The sequence below is a fragment of the Pinus tabuliformis genome, chromosome 3_2 (genome assembly GCF_031772625.1).
Source record: "Pinus tabuliformis cultivar Carrire ecotype Pingquan chromosome 3_2, CPIR1, whole genome shotgun sequence".
In the NCBI taxonomy this organism is placed as follows: domain Eukaryota; kingdom Viridiplantae; phylum Streptophyta; class Pinopsida; order Pinales; family Pinaceae; genus Pinus; species Pinus tabuliformis.
This window is the reverse complement of record NC_142302.1, coordinates 1,114,869,611-1,114,888,011: the sequence shown is the minus strand read 5'-3', so window position 1 is coordinate 1,114,888,011 and position 18,401 is coordinate 1,114,869,611.

The following is an 18,401-nucleotide window of genomic DNA, read 5'->3' as shown; positions in this document are numbered from 1 at the left end:
TGATGAATCTCTTAAAATTGGCAAGATAAAAATATACAAAGCCCTAACTAAAAGGAAAAAAAAGGCAGTATATTTGTAAAAAACAAGAGAATCTCGTAAACCTCTCTAAGGTAGCAACTGAGAAATTCTGGAGGCAGATTCTAACTAGGAAAACTAAAGATAATAATAAAATTGCTTTACACGACTGAAATTCTTATCTTAAAAATCTTTATGAATCTCCAAATGTCATGGATAACTTTGAAACCTTGCTCACAATGAAAGAAGTTTTCTCATTAGAAGACATTTATTTTGGGGTTAATCGCTTGGCTAATGGGAAAGCTAAGGACACTGAAGGTTACCAGGCAGAAATCTTAAAAATTGGAGGTCCTGTCCTCATCCCCCACATTCACAAGCTTTTCAATCAAGTGGTCAAGCAAGGGTTCCCTAAACCATGGACTCAAAGCCTCATTATCCCTATTTTTAAAAGTGGGGATATAAATAGCCCCTCTAATTATCGGACAATTATGATCAGCCCTCTCCTAGCCAAGTTATATGGTATTATTTTGAAAAGGAAGTTGAGCATATGGCTTGAAAGTGAAGGTAAGTGGGCTAAAGGTCAAGCGGGTTTTAGAAAGCAAAACTCAACAACAGACCACCTCGTTACACTTAGGATCATTGTGGAGGAATGCCGCAATGATAAATCCAATCTCTTTTGTTGCTTTGTGGACTTTAGAAAGGCTTTCGATACGGTTCCTAGAAACAACCTTTGGAATAGATTAAAAGAGCTAAAGGTTCCTTTTGAGTTGAGAGCTGCCGCTATAAGGTTATACGAGAATGTAATTTCCAAGTTAAAGAGCAATGAGGGGTGGTCGAAAGATATTAAGTGTAATATCAGAGTTAAACAAGGTTGCCCCTCTCCCCTACCCTATTTGGCATTTACATCGACAAGTTAGAAGGTTGTTTAGAGGAAGCAGGATGTGCTGGCACGATCTTAGCTGGGATAGTCATCATCCTTCTTCTCTATGCTGACAATATTGTTCTTCTCGCAAGGTGCCCATCTGATCTTGATAAGCAACTTATACTTCTTAAGGATTTCTGCTCTACCATGGGTATGATTGTTAACATTGACAAAACAAAAGTTATGATTATCAAATCCAAGAAGGACACTTACGCTAATTTTATGTATGACAATAGTAACTTGGAGGAAGTGTCTTCCTACAAGTACCTAGGAATTGATATTCATCACAAGCTCAACTGGAACTATAGCAATCAGAAAAGCATTAATGGGGGATGGAAAGCTTATTTTGGTCTTGAAAATAATTGTAAAATGACAAACCTCGTAATGTGGGATAGAAAGAAGTTCCTCTTTGAAACTTTAGTCACTCCGGTTATCTTATATGGATGTGAGGTTTGGGGTTGTAGCATCTCTAGAGAATTCGGGAGAAAGATTGAGCAAATCCAGAAGCGTTTTATAACATATAACCTCAAAATTAAAAGCAATACACCCTATCCTATTATCCTTATAGAAGTGGGTCTTTCCCTTATCGAGAGCCTAGCTATGACTAGGCTTCTATTGTACAAGCACAAACTCAATAACATAGGAGACCATAGACTTCCTAAGCTAGCTTTAAGTTCCAGCCAAAACCACCTAAAGCTCAAATGAGGTTGGTATAAAGACACCAGGGCCTGGTTAAACCATTGGGATATCGACGAGAATGTTGCATTGCAAAACATTAATAACATTAAAAATATTGTTACTTCTAAGTTCAAAGAAAAAATGCGGCGTGAGAAAGATTTAGCAGCTAAAAGAAAATTAAGATATTATAAGGAGGTCATTAACCCCACCCTAGAAGATCAAAAGTATCTCTATGTTTTAACTAGCTCAAAGAAGAAAATTAATATAGCCAAGATTAGCACGAACTCTCATGAGCTCCATAGTGAAACGGGTCGTTGGGCAGTTCCTAAAACACCATGAATGGAAAGGTTTTGCCATCTGTGTGAGAATATGAACATCAAGGATGAAAATCACTTCCTCTTAGAGTGCCCCGTGTACAACCACATTAGATCTCAGTTTCAAAATCTTTGTTGCAACACTGACCTTCCTAGCCTTTTATGTTGTCAAAATTACAGTGAGCTCGGGAGGCTTAATCTTAAATCAAACTAAATAATTCGTTTCTTTAGATTCGATAGACCAAAGTTTGGTCTCAGTGGACGTTAACCACCACCACCACCACCACCATCTAAAATAATTGCATCTAGGATTTAATTAGTATAATTAGATTTAAAGATTTCGCTTTAGTAATATTTTGTAAACTAATGATTTAAATTTTGGAATTTAATTAAAAATTAAAAAACAATTATTAATTATATTTTAAAAATAGTTATTGAAAAATTAGAGATTTTTAAAATATTTATTAATTATATTTTAAAAATAATTATTGAAAAATTAGAGATTTTTAAAATATTTATTTAAAATTTATAAATTGGTTTGTTTATTTATTCTCAGACGATTTTGTGTTTCCAATCAATTAAGTAATTAGGATGATGAGAAAATAATGTTAATTTGAAAAATATATTAAAAAAATATGATTATATTAAAGATTAATGTAGTTTACTAGTTGTGAGGGTTCTATAACATTTAGACGAGATATAAAAAGATATAATTATATTAAAAGTTGATGTGGCTTAGATCGGAGACATTTCTTAAATTTATATTAGATATAAAAAAATTTGAAAATAAATAAATAAATAAAAACTAATTATATTAATGGTTAATGTGGTTTATTTGAAGTGCAATTCTCAAATTTAGGATATGTTCGGTAATTGGGAGGATTCTTTACTAATAATAATTTTGAGGAAATATAAAAAATATATATAATTATGTTAAAGATTGATATGTCTTAGATTATATATGCTTTTCAAATTTTTAATAGAATAAATTATGTTATATCACTATTTCTTAAATCAAAAATTAATTTACTTATAAATTACAAACACATTAATAAATAAAAATCAATCAAAGTTGAAATGATTAAATTAGAATATTATTTTTAATTTTCATTTTAGAATTAAGTTTACCATTCTAACTTCCATTTCTTACATTATTCTTTCATAAAATAAATTGTTACTTTTATACCACAATTTGTATATTTGTAATAACCAATAATGCACCAACTTTTACTTATTACCAAGTTTTATTTATTACTGTCAATTTTATTCTATTTTAATCTAGATTGTTAAAAGAATTACGCTGAAAAACTAGAACATATGTTGTTAATTATTAATTAAAAGAATTTGATCAGTTTGTAAAAGAACTGAAGAATCAGTTAAATAATTCCTGAAACAGTTACAAGTAGTTGCCCATGTTTTCCTTCAAAAAGGAAAATGACAGAACCTTGAGGGGGTTGGAAAAAAGGGGAAGGGACTATGTTGTGGTTAATTTTCCTGGAGCTGGATGAATTAGCGAGTGGGGAAGAACTGTGATAACAACCATAGGTAGCGAGTGGGGAAGAACTGTGATAACAACCATAGGGTAGGAGACTTGAGGCTGGACATAGTCCTGATGCCCAAGGTACTAGACTGTTTTATTCACTATCAGGAGTTGGAAGAGCTTGGAGGGGGATTTTGGACGTAATTGCCAGATCGGTGGTTGGGTGGTGAGACCTTCCAAAATGGAGGAAACACGTGGATGATTCACAATCAAATCAGGAAAACAGATAAGTAGTGTTTCCATGTTTAATAATCATCAATAGGAAAAGATTATTTGTCTTCTTTTTACATAATGAACATGTTAGCATGTTAGTTAATTATTAATGAGACTCCGTCACTTGATAATAATAGGCATCTTGTCTTCAGTTACATTTCAGTACTTTCAGACTTTTGCATATAATCATTGCATAAAAGGAGTGACAACAATATTTTACCTTCACCCACAATAATCAAATACATCAACTATTTTAAGCATCAAATAAATGAATTACAGTAGAAGAACAAATATCCCTTTTATTTTCTGAATATAAATTGTCTTACTGGAATTTAAAAGCTCACTGAATAATTGAACCAGAGTATGCAATCTATTGATTTATGGAAATTCATCAGTACTTCTCTATCTAACCATATTAGGGAGGCATACAAAGAATGACAACACCATTGAAATTCCATTTAAATAGTAAACAAAAGATAACCTATGAGGGTTTGTAACGCTCTCAGTCGAGTTCTGGGAAGAACCCCCGTGAGCCAATTACCCAAGATGAGCCTCATCTTTAACATACAAATATTGCCGATCTTAAACCATAGCGGGAAAGAACAAAGATAGTAATAAATGAGATATAAAAATCAAACATTGAACAACTATGAGATAAATGTAGGGTTACAGGTGGCCAACCTAAGCTCTAGGGAACAAATCCTGACCGCGAACTGTCATAGAAATGATTTAGACAGAATGGGAAACGGAATGCTCATCGTAATATATTCATAAACCCTCCAATAAGATTATGTATATGAAAAACCTCCACAAAAACCTTAATGACAGTTTAGAAGATTTAACATCGTGTTTATGAAGAAATTCCACAAATGCCATCCATTCATACAGTAATTACAGTTGCAGTTCAATGACAGCCATAACATACAGCTTGGGAAAGCCTTAAGATTTTAATATAACAAAAAATTGATGCAGTTCCTCAATTAACCTAGGTCTGTCGCTGGAAATTAAATCGCCAGGATAGACCTGAGTGGTGACCATTCTGAAAGCAAAGACAAAGAGTATTGTGAGAGAGCAGCCTCTTTTCCAAAACCTCTTTCCAAATATAGAAATTCATACCGCAGCCAGAATGTACCTACAGGCAGAGAGTACCATGAAGTAATCATTGAACCCGAGTCGAAAGGAAGCTTTTCTAGCAGAGAAACACTTGAGTAAGGAAGAAGTTACCTGTGCGAAGGCTTGCTGATAGATGAGATGCGAGGTGTACCTATCAGAGCAGGATGTCATTATGGGATGCTCAAGAGGAAAACTCCTAGAATTCACCTTTTTAATCCAATACCCTTACCTCTAGTTGCAGCATGAACCCAACGCGTCCCTTTGGGACTAAGAGTCCAACCATTGGTGGTTTTACCTGTTGCATGAGGGCTGGTAAGGAGAACAACAATGTATAATAAATATCAACAGAGAAATGTATAATAAATATCAATGGATTCATGATAGAAAATGAGTTACAAACCTTCATCGCCCTCTGGGAGATACCTGTAAGCCCTAAGAGACAGTCATGGCGAAGAGACTGTCCAAATAGTCGTTCGGTCACCCTCTTTTGCAGAGCCAAGTTGTAACCTCGTTGCATGTCCAAATGAATCAAAACCTTCCTAGTTTGTGCATTATTTAGTCAGATAAAACCCAAACCATGGAGGCCTAGGATCTCATCCAAACCGACGGTGCAGATCAAGCCATGTGCTGGAGTTGAGATCTTTCTAGCCAGTCTCATCATCCTTAATTGTAGAACTGTAGTGTCATCGAAAGGACCTCAGGGTTCTCTCCGTTTTAATGGGGAAACATTGTTAAGTGCATGCCAGTGAGGAGAAGTTTTAAATGGTCAAGATATGGTTGTACACCGGGGTTAGCTATTAAAACGCCGTCATAGCACAACTCCTCGGCAAATTCGACAAGTATAATGTTAATATATATATATATATATATATATATAGTTTAGTGTTTAGCATGTTACAAATGGTATCAGAGCCCAGGCTCGCACACTAAGACTTCTGGGATAGATAAATACACATTTAATTAAGTTATAATATACATATATCTATGCAAGAAACAACTGAGTATGGGTGAATGTGAACACAGAGAGATAGAGGTCAACACCACAGAGTAGAAATGCAAAGGAGCCCCAGATTATCAAACTAGCCAGAAGTGCCTTATGTGGAGGCCAAATCGGATATATGGATATAATTGGGAGAAGAATATTAGCAAGCCAACACTGCCCTGCTTGAAACAGTGCAATAACTACATGAAAAAATGATGAACTTGAGGACGAACAATGAACAACTGAGGCAGGAATAGGAAAAGATCATTAAAATCTTGTCTGATCGACAAAATCAATGAGGATTGGATCCCAGTATGGATAATAGGGAGAAGGCCCCAATAACCCATCATGGGGAAGATAATGCAGAGTCAGCAGAGGGGTATAAGGAGGATGAAGAGGGGTGTTCAAATAATATTTCTGACCAAATAAAGAAAAAAATATAGAAAATGGAATTACAAGGTGAGTTCAAAAAAATAAAACGGTCATTTTTTAAAGGAGAATTTGAAGAGGCAATTGAAGCATAGATGATCGACATGGGTAAATATTTTCAATTTTATGAATATATCGACAAAATTAAAGCACGACTGGTAGTTTACCAATTAAGGGAGAAGGCCACCCTCTAGTGGGAAGAGATTAAAACTGTGAGAAAAATTGATGAAGAACAAGTGACATGGCAAGAATTCCATAAACATTTTAAGGAGAATATTTAACTGAACATTACTATGATGAAAAAGTAGATGAGTTCCATGAGTTAAGGTTGGGAACCTTGACCATGGACAAGTATGTGAAACGATTTACTTCCTTGTTATGATATGTCCCGTACACGCAGGAGGAAAAAGCCAAAATTCAGCAGTTTATTAGCAGTATACCCAATTTTAAGAAGGAAAAGTTAGAATTTGATTATCCTAGAACAATGGATGATGTAGTGTGAAAAGCCCGTATCTGTTATCATTGAATGAAACATAAATGTGAGGGGCCCAAAGGAGCCATTGGCAGGAGAATCAGGAATTTACCCCCAAACAGACAACCGAAAGTCACATATGGAAGGAATAATCAACAAAGTTCCAGCTTACGCCGAAAATAGAAGGACATAGGAAGTTAGTAAACTTGCTACCAAACCACCGCCAAAAAAACCTCTGCAATGTTGGGGATGTGGGGAATCCCATTACTACAAGAATTTCCCGCACAAAGCTCTAATGGAACAACTTTCAAATATGCAAGAAGCCTCCACAATTGGAGATATAGCAAGACGTATGCCCAAAATTAATGCTGTTTTGGACGATCATCAAGTAGAATACCAACCCACCATGATCAAGTGGGAAGGTATGATTGTTGATCAACTCATTTCCATTTTGTTTGATCCGGGTGCTAGCCTAAGCTACATTAATCCTAAAGTGGTAGAGAAATTTTAATTGCAAAGCAGTAAATTTAAGAAATCTTGGCTAGTTTAGCTAGTCGCCAGAACAAAAAGAAGGGTATCTGTGAAAACAAAAAACTGCCCTATAACAGTTTCAGGAAAGCCCATCCATGTTGATATGAATATACTCCCCTTAGGTTCATACGATGTATTAATAGGGATGGACTGGTTGGAAGGGTGTTGGTCCCTAGTCGATTGTAAAGAGAAATCTGTAAGCTACCTCACAGAGTCGGGGCAGAGAAAGGAAATTCAAGGGATCAAGAAAAACATTAAATTATGTCCTATTACTGCTAACCAGTTAGGAAGATGCATTAGAAAGGGCTGCTAGATTTATGTTGTCCAAGTAGGATACACCAATGACTGAAATAAGATGACTTCATTGGAGAATATTCCTGTAATTTAGGATTTTGTGGATGTGTTCCCTGAATCCATCCTTGGATTGCCACCTAGGCATGATATTGATTTTACCATTGAATTAATACTTGGAGAAGCTCCTGTTTTGAATGCTTCTTACCACATGAGCATGCCTGAGTTAACAGAACTCAAAATGCAGCTTCAAGAACTTTTGGATAAAGGGTACATTCGCCTGAGTGTATCTCCTTGGGGAGCCCCTGTGTTGTTTGTGCGAAAGAAGGATAGAACCTTAAGACTATGCATTGATTATTGTCAACTAAATAAACTGACCATAAAAAATAAGTACCCTTTACCCCGTATTGACGATTTATTTGATCAAGTGCAGGGGGCTAGTGTATTCTCAAAAATTGACTTAAGGTTCGATTACCACCAGATTAGAATAAAGGATGAAGACATTTGCAAAACCACATTTCGAACTCGTTACAGCCATTACAAGTTCGTGGTACTACCTTTTGGCCTTACCAATGCTCCAACCACTTTCATGAGCTTGATGCACAACATTTTTCAGCCATTTCTAGATAAATTTGTACTGATTTTTATTGATGATATACTAATTTATTCAAAAAATCAAGAGGAGCATGAGAAGCACTTGAGAATAGTATTGCAGATTTTGTGAGACAATCATTTGTACGCAAAGTATAACAAGTGTGATTTTTACAAAAGTCAAATTCAGTACTTAGGCCATGTTATATCATTTGAGGGAATAGCGGTGGATCTAGAAAATATCAAAACTATTATGGAATGGACCACTCTGAAAAACGTTGCTAACATTAGATCCTTTTTGGGCCTGGTGGGTTATTACTGTCGATTCATTAAAGGCTTTTCAAAAATAGCTTTTCCTATGACCTCACTACAGAAAAAGGGGCATGCCTTCCATTGGACAACAGAATGTCAGCAAAGTTTGGAGCAGTTACAGAAATTAATTACTATTGCACTGATGCTAAAGGTAGTAGATCCAGAAAAATCATTTGTGGTATGCACATATGCGAGTAAGGAGGGTGTTGGTGGTGTATTAACATAAGAAGGGAAGGTCATAGCCTATGAATCATGAAAACTGAAGGATTATGAGCAGCGATACTCTACATATGATTTGGAGTTGATTGCAATAGTACACACGCTCAAAATGTGGCGACACTACCTCCTAGGAAAGAAATTTTTGTTATTAACCGATCATAGTAGCCTTACAAACTTCTTTAACCAGTCTAGTTTAAATGCTCGACAGGCTAGATGGACCACATTCTTGAGCGAATTCGACTTTGACATGAAACACCTTAAAGGGAAGGAAAACCGAGTAGAAGATGCATTAAGCAGAAAAGTACATTGCATTTATGAAGTGCAATACAATCAAGTACAATATAACTTGCTAGAGGTCATCTGAGAAGCATCCCTCAAAGACCCAGAATATGCGTTCCTTTAGCAGAAAGCCTTGGAAGCTCAGGCAAAAGGGGAACAATCTGATTATGGTATTAATCTTGACAAAATGTTAACATTCATAAATAGAATATATATTCCTAACCAGAATTCTATCAAGAAATTATTATTGGATGAGTTCCACAGAAAGCCTTATGCCGCTCACCCAAGATACCATAAATTGTTTTCTGCCATCATAAAAAGTTACTTCTAGCCAATTTTAAGGAAGGATGTGGCTGAATATCTATCCAAATGCTTAGAGTGCCAATTGGTGAAGGCGGAACATCAACATCCTGCTGGTCTGTTGCAACCATTACCCATTCCTGAGGGGAAATGGGAGACGATCACCCTAGGATTTATCACCAGGTTACCTCGCACTAAGAAGCAGCATGAATCAATCATGGTTGTAGTGGATAAGCTGAGCAAGACCGCTCATTTCATACCTGTAAAGTCCAGTTATAAGATGGTGGAGATCGCAGACATATTTATGAGGGAAATCTTCCGACCACACAAAATACCCCGAGTAGTAATCTCTGACAGGGATGTAAAAGTTACATCCACCTTTTTGAAAACCCTCTTTGGATTGGGTACCCAAATTCAATTTAGTACGGCGTACCATCAATAGACAGATGGCCAAATAGAGAGGGTAAATCAGGTTCTGGAGGAGATGTTGAGAATGTTTGTTATGTAGCAACCACATAAGTGGGAGGACTACCTACACCTGGCGGAGTTTGCGTACAAAAACATTTATCACGACTCCCTGGGAATGAGCCCTTTTGAGGTATTATATGGGAGGAAGTGCAAGGTACCCATAGATTGGAATATCCTTGATAACAGATTAACATTAGGTCTTGATATGTTAGCCGAAATGGAAGATACAATTAAAAGGGTCCGTAAGAATTTAAAAGCAGCCCAGGATAGGCAAAAGATTTATGTGGATAAGAAGAGATCTCACAAGGAATTTTAGCTAGGAGATCATGTATATCTGAAGGTCAAACCCCAAAAAAGTACCTTACAGTGGAAGGGTTGTGCTAAATTGGCACCCCGGTACTGTGGACCATTTCAAATCTTGGAACGGATTGGGCCTGTAGCATACAAGCTAGCACTCCTAGGCCATATTCGAGTCCACAATTTTTTTCATGTGTCTTTATTAAAAAAATATGTGTATGACCCTCGACATATTATTAACTGGGAGAATATATAGGTAATAAAAGAATAAAGTCAATAACTTATAAATTGTTGTTTTGAAAAATTTATTGTGCAGGTCAAACACGAGGGGGAGTTTCTGGCAGAGCCTCTTCGTATCCTCGATCAGAGAGAAACCATATTACGGAAACGAGCCATCACCTAGGTTAAAGTGTAGTGGAAGCACTTTGGCCTAGATGAGGCTACTTGGGAAGAAGAGGAAGCTATGTAGAAAACCTATTCGACACTAATTTCTTGAAAAGAACACCAGGGATGATGTTCCTCTCAAGGGGAGGGAGCTGTAACACCCAATGATGCACCAACATTTACTTATTACCAAGTTTTACTTATTACTGTCAATTTTATTCTATTTTAACCTGGATTGTTAAAAGAATTAGGTTGAAAAGCGAGAACATATGTTGTTAATTATTAATTAAAAGAATTTAATCAATTTGTAAAAGAACTGAAGAATCATTTAAATAACGCCTGAAACAATTACAAGCAATTGCCCATCTTTTCCTTCAAAAAGGAAAATTACAGAACCCTGAGGGGGTTGGAAAAAGGGGGAAGGGACTATGTTGTGGTTAATTTTTCTGGAGCTAGACGAATTAGCTAGTGGGAAAGAACTGTGATAATAACGATAGGGTACGAGACTTGAGGATGGACATAGTCCTGATGCCCAAGTTACCAAACTATTTTATTCACTCTCAGGAGCTTGAAGAGCTCAGAGGGGGATTCTAGACGTAATTTCCTAATCTACGAAAGGGTGGTGAGACCTTCCAAAATGGAGGAAACACTCGCATGATTCACAATCAAACAAGGAAAACAGATAAGTAGTGTTTATGTTGTTTAATAATCATCGATAGGAAAATATTATTTGTCTTATTTTTATGTAATGAACAGGTTAACATGTTAGTTAATTATTAATGAGACTCTCTCACTTGATAATAATAGGCATATTGTATTCAGTTACATTTAAGTACTTTCAGAATTTTGCATACAATCATTGCATAAAAGGAGAGACAACAATATTTTACCTTCATCTATGATAATCAAATGCATCAACTATTTTAAGCATCAAATAAATGAATGAATTATAGTAGAAGAACAAATATCCATTTTATTTTATGAATATAAATTGTCTCACTGGAATTTAAGAGCTCACAGAATAATTGAACTAGAGTATACAATCTATTGATTTATGGAAATTCATAAGTACTTCTCTATCTAACCATATCAGGAAGGCATACAAAGAATGACAGAACCATTGAAATGTCATTTAAACAGTAAACAAAAGATAACATGCGAGGGTTTGTAAGGCTCTTAGTTGAGTTCTGGGAAGAACCCCCATGAGCCAATTACCCAGGATGAGCTTCATCTTTAACATACAAATATTGCCAATCTTAAACCATAGTGGGAAAGAACAGAGATAGTAATAAATTAGATATAAAATCAAACATTGAACAACCGTGAGCTAAATGGAGGGTTACATGCGATCGACCTAAGCTCTAGGGAACAAACCCTGACCGCGAACTCTCATAAAAATGATTCAGAGAGAATGTGAAACAGAATGCCCACCGTAATATATTCATAAACCCTTGAATAATATTATGTATATGTAAAACCTCCAAAAAACCCTTAATGGTGGTTCATAAAATCTAACATCGTACCCATGACAGAATTCCACAAATTCCCATCATTCATATAGTAATTATAGTTGCAGTTCAATGGCAGTCGTAGCATCCAGCCAACGAAAGACTTAAGATTTTAATATAACAAAAAATTAATACAGTTCCTCAATTAACATAGGTTTATTGCCGAAAATTAAATCACCAGGACAGACCTGAGTGGTGACCAACCTAAAAGTTAAGACAATGAGTATTGTGAGAGAGCAACCTCTTTTCCAAAACCCCTTGCTAGATAAAGAAATTCATACTACAACGAGAATGTACCTACAGGCAAAGAGTACCACGGAGTAAGCATGGAACCCGAGCCAGAAGGAAGCTTTTCTAGTAGAGAAACACTTGAGTAAGGAAGAAGTTACCTATGAGGAGGCTTGCCGAGAGATGAGATGCGAGGTGTACCTGTCAGAGCAACGCTGTCATTAGGGAATGCTCAAAAGTAAAACTCCTACAATTCACCTTTTTAATCCAGTACCCTTACCTCTAGTTGCAACATGAACCCAACGCATCCCTCCAGGGCAAAGAGTCCAACAATTGGAGGTTTTACCTGTTGCATGAGGGCAATTAAGGAGAACAAAAATGTATAGTAAATATCAATGAAGAAATGTATAATAAATATCAACGGATTCATGATAGCAGATGAGTTAAAAACCTTCACCGCCCTCCGGGAGAGACCTGTAAGCCCGAAGAGATAGTCATGGCTAAGAGACTGTCCAAACTGTTGTTCGGTCACCCTCTGTCCTAGAGCCGAGTTGCAACCCCATTGCATGTCCAAATGACCCAAACCTCGCCTAGTTTGTGCATTATTCAACCGGATAAACCCCAAACCATGGAGGTCGAGGATCTCATCCAATTCGATGGTGCAGGTCAAGCCATGTGCCAGAGTCGAGGTCTTTCTAGCTAGTTTCATCATCCTTAATTGTAGAACTGTAGTGCCAACAGAAGGACCTCGAGGTTCTCTCCATTTTAATGGGGAAACACTGTCAAGTGCATGCCAGCAAGGAGGAGTTTTAAATGCTGAAAGTATGGTTGTACATTGGGGTTAGCTATTAAACCGCCATTAAAACACAACTCCTCAGTGAATTTGACAAATATAATATTAATAAATTTATTTTGTATAATTATTATTTAGCATATTACAATATTCAAAATTCAATTTTTTTTTTTAAATTAATTTTTCCTCTTTTCTTTTTATTTATTTTAATTCCTATTTCTTACCTTCTTACTTATATACCATATTTGTTATCGTTTCACAAAACAATAATCCTTTAACTCATATCATTCTTTAATATATATAAAACTAACTACATAACCCAACAATGAATAATTACAGATAGAGAATAACCATATCCAAAACTTTACCCCACATACTAAAATATTATTACAATAACAATTATCACATTTCAAAATAAGCTTACTTTTTATATTCCAAAACTTTACCCCACATACTAAAATATTATTACAATAACAATTATCACATTTCAAAATAAGCTTACTTTTTATATTCAAAATTTAACTAAAAGTACAACTTTAATTTTTCCATCTCTCCATCCATGAATAAGTCTGGTAAACTTCGCCAGTAGTGAGGAGGAAGTCTGCTTATGCTTAGAAGGCTCTTACTTTCCCAACATCTTTGACATGAATTCTGGTATCCTCAGCTTTAACACCTATTGTTTAGTAGTGGTTACGTTAGAATAATTATAAATAGATAATGTTATTTGTTTTTAGTTAGACTAATGGGATTATTCATGGGTTTTCTATAGATATTATTAAAGAATATTTTAACATTATATTTAATCCTTATTTATTTAAAGTGTAAATATATAAATTTTATTATAATTTAATAATTAATTGATAATAAAAACAAAAATAGTGATTAATATCGATGATATAAAAATATAATCCTTATTTATTTAAAGTGTAAATATATAAATTTTATTATAATTTAATAATTAATTGATAATAAAAACAAAAATAGTGATTAATATCGATGATATAAAAATATAAGTTTTTATTAATATTTAAATATGACTATTTTATAGATTTATGGATAGACTACAAGGCATTAGAGTTCTACTCTAGATATCTCTTAGTTTGGGATGAAGTAGGAAATTGGAATCTATATATATATCTTAAAATCAAAAACGGATTTTAATTTAAATATGAATTATAAAAATTGTCAATATTCATTCATATAAATATTAAAATTATAATAAATAATAGAAAATTACAAATTTTATTTTTATTTTTCAAACTATTTATAAAAAATATTATACTATAGTTAAATTTATGCATATTATAATACCATTTTCTAAATTTAAATATTTACAATCATGCATATTTTATTACTTACTATTATCATTTTTAAAATTTAAAATTATAATAAATAATAGAAAATTACCAATTTTATTTCTATTTTTCAAATTATTTATAAAAAATATTATACTATAATTAAATTCATGCTATATTACAATACCATTTTTTAAATTTAAATATTAACAATAATGCATATTTTATTACTTAATAATACCATTTTTAAAATTAAAGATTAATAATAATGCATCTTTTATTACTTAATATTATTTTTTTTTTTAATAATATTGTTCTTATTTATTTTAAGATATTAAAATAATATTAACAAAATAATTATAAAAAAGATTTTAATGTAAACATTAAATTTTTTTGAATTTTTCATTATTTAACCTATGAGGAAAATAATTTCAATGTAGACAGTGTTAATTGAAATTAGAGATGTAAGGGTTATGTTAAATTTAGCAGTGCAGTATATTTGGCACACGAATTTGCATGTGAAGCTAAGGCGCAGTCTAGTTTCTTTTAATATTGACTTAGAAATTTTTTCTAACTCTCATTAGTTAAAAAATGTATAAAAACCTAGTATGCATAGAGTTTATATCTCAATTCGACTTCAGTTTGAGAGAAGAGTTTGCTTGAGTTCAAGAAGTCAGTTTTACTTGATTTCAAGGCAACAATTTGATTTGAGTCGAAGGCATGCATTTCGACTTGAGTTCAAGTAAGGGATCGACTTAAGTTCGAGGAAGTAGTTCACTTTAGTTGTTGGCAGTTCGATTATATATAGAGAAGAGCCTAGACTTGGTGGATCATTGTATAATACATTAGCATGAATTTGTGTGTGTGTGTGTGTTGAGCTTAGAAAATTCGTTCCATATCATATCACTTAAAGAGGTTGAGAAGACTTGCATGAGGTAGGATCAACTAGTACAATTCCTACAACCATGCAAGAGAGGTGTCAAGTTTCTCTACAGTGTGCAAGGTATTGTGTGAATGAACAAAGAATTATGCGGGAATATTTTCCTAGTGCTTTGAATTGAATTACTGATATTTTTCTAAGAAGATAAATAAAAACACAATTTAGAAGGTTTTCCCTAGTTGGGGTTTCCTTAGTATTTTTGGTATTTTTTTATTTGTATGTTTGTGTCTTTGTGATTTTTGTTGTTGTTGGAAATTCATTAGACTACTCAGTAAATTTGATTAGTGAATTTCTCAGTTTTTTTTTTTTTTCCATCCCATAATATTTTTCAAATTAGTTGTTGGGTATTAGAAAACTAACATGGTATCAGAGCTACGAGCTAATTGAAGACCAAAAAAAGTATATTTTCCTCAAAAGCAGAGTGTGCGGTTTCCACAAGAGCACAATAAGTTCAAATGTGTAGGTGTTTTCTTTAGTAGGGTTTCACAAGAGTGTCTTTTGAGCAGTACATGTTAGAGCATGGCATACTTAGGTATGACATTTGAGTACCACCTTAATGGGGCCTTGAATATTTGCTCTTGGAAGGAGAGGATTGGTATAGTTTTGGAGGAGCGGGGAGTTTGAGCATTTGTAGAGAGTCCACGAGTTGCACTAGTAGTTCCTTAGCAACTAGCTAAACAAAATAATTAGGATGCAAAGGATGAGAGAATAATCCTTGAAGGAGTCAAGGATCACATCACACTGCATGTTTCTAGAAACAAGACAACTTATGATATGTGGGAAGCTATCTTAGCGTTGCAATAGGGTACACGTGAGGCTAAGAAGTTGGTACTATGAGATAAACTCATAAATATAAAGATGACTAAGTCAAAGTCTGTGATTTCTTACCTGACCAGATTCAACCAAGTAAGCAACGAGTTAGCCGAGGTTGGGGGAGACTGTGTCAGATAGAGACCTTGTCACTTTTGCGTTATTGGGATTTTCCAAGTCACAAGAAAATTTCATTGATGCGGTGAGTGGAAAATAAAAGATTCTAGATTGGGATAAACTATGGAGTGATTATGTGCAAGATGAGATCTAGAAGAAAACAAAATTTGGATCTCATACGAAACTAAGGAAGAGGAGAAATTTTCCTTGGTTGGTAAAGGGAGAAAGGACAAGGGAAATAAAAAGATAAGATGCGTTAAGCCATGTTCAAGAGATAAGAAGAAGAAAGATATCAATAAAGTGAAGTGGTTCTCTTGTCATCAGTTGGGGCACTACTCCACCAAGTGTCTAAATAGGAAGAAGGGATCCCAGAAGGATCACGTGGTAGCATCAACAGAGGTGGAAGAGTTCGCTTTTCACTTTGAGAAGGATTTTTCACCCATAGCTAGCATGGAAAGCTCAGTGGCCAACAACATATGGTATATTGAAAGTGGAAAATCCTTTGATATGAATGGTAATAAGAGTTACTTCAACCAGTTGACAAAGAAGGATATGTAGTTTCAGAGGCTTGTGAAAATCAATGAGAGTAAGGTCCTCTAGAAGAACATTGAGAAACTAAAGAAGGAGGAGAATATTTTGATAGAAAGGACTCCGACTTAGCTAGATTAGGCCCTCCAGTTATCATAGGCAGTGGATAAGAAGCTTCAGGAGATTTGACAAATGGAAACAATGTTGGTGCAAAGGCTCCAAAATATGTGACAGAGGCACTGTTGGAGGAAGAACACACTGAGGACAAGCAAGTGATAGAAGCTCTGCAACAATTTAATCAGGACTACAACAACATTGCAGCAAAAATCAGAGGCAAAGCAGCTGAGTGACTCGGGACAAGTCACATGTGAGTTTTGGTGGCCTATTGGGCGTAGCCCAACTTGGCCTAGATTTTGATGAGGACTTCGCATTTTGGGGAGCGGAGCAGAAAGTAAAGGATGTAGCGGAGTCAAAAGTGGAGTAGCAGAGTGTCAAAGAGTCGTGTAGTAGATATATCGTGTGGTATATGGGCTTCAGAATGGGTTGAAGCCACTCCATTTCTGTAAAATAATACTATTTTGTATATGATGAATGGTTTTCAGACCATAATATCTTGTATTAGGGGAGTCCATAGTATATGGAATGTGGTATTGTAATGATGGACCGTCGATGTAATAGTATATAATAGGGTCAAATAATAAAGAGAAGAATTATCATCTTATGATCCAGATCTATGTTATGGGTGTATCGTGTTGATCTGTACTTTGGAAGGAAGGCGAGGTTCTGTAGCTAAGTGTGAAAAGGCCTAAGTCCACAGCTGAGTGCGCGGAATTCCTACAGCTGAGTGGGAAGGCTAAGAACTGTTTGTTGTACACATTTTCTATTACAAGCAACAATTCTTGTGGATGCAGTCCCACATTGGGATTAACCACGATAAAATCTACCTTCATGTGTATCTTTGCTTATTATCTATTGTAGCTTAGTAGTTTTATTACAGTTACATTTTATTACAGCACAATATTGATTAAGGGTTTATATGATATGTTTTAAGTAATGAATATAACGTGGTGAAGTAATGTATGAATGCAGAGTGATATATGCATGTTAAATATCAGAAAACATAAAAATATCACATGGCATCATCCCTCAAGGCTACAGAAACCTGGTTCTGCATCCTCCCATAATCATTTTGGGTGAGTTTGTGATATGCTTGTAGGTGATTTCCAAAAGGGCCAACGATTGAGGTTTTTCTTGGTGTGAAATAAAAGATTCAAACCTGGGTCAACCAAACCTAAAAGCCAACAATCCTCCTTCTTTCCAAGTCCTTGTTGTCTCTTCCTTTCTCTTTTTTCTTCTCTAAGTGAATGCTAGAATGTATAAGAGAGTGTTTGAATGTCCTATCTCTCTTTTATTTTATTTTCTCTTTCCTTTCCTTCATTTCCCCTTGCATGCACATTCCTCTCTCTTCATCTTCCTTTTCTCCTATTTTCCTTTATTTATTTTTTAAAATGTTCTATTTATCACCTTATTCATTTTCCAATGCCAAGGCAATTTTCCATAGCCAATAATAAATCAGAAGTGATTCTTAATGTAATATTTCCCCCCTACATTTAGCTTGGAATATATTTCCCATGACCTTAGTTTTATTTTATTTACATGGAAACTTAACCCCGGGTTGTTGCAAATCCCTCCCCTTTGGGGGGACACCATCCTCATTGTTCTATGACACTTATGAAAATCCAAAAATGCTAAAAGCAAAACGTACATTTTATTGGATCTTTATAACACAACTCCTTGCAGTATTTACAATGACAACTGCTAAAATCATGACA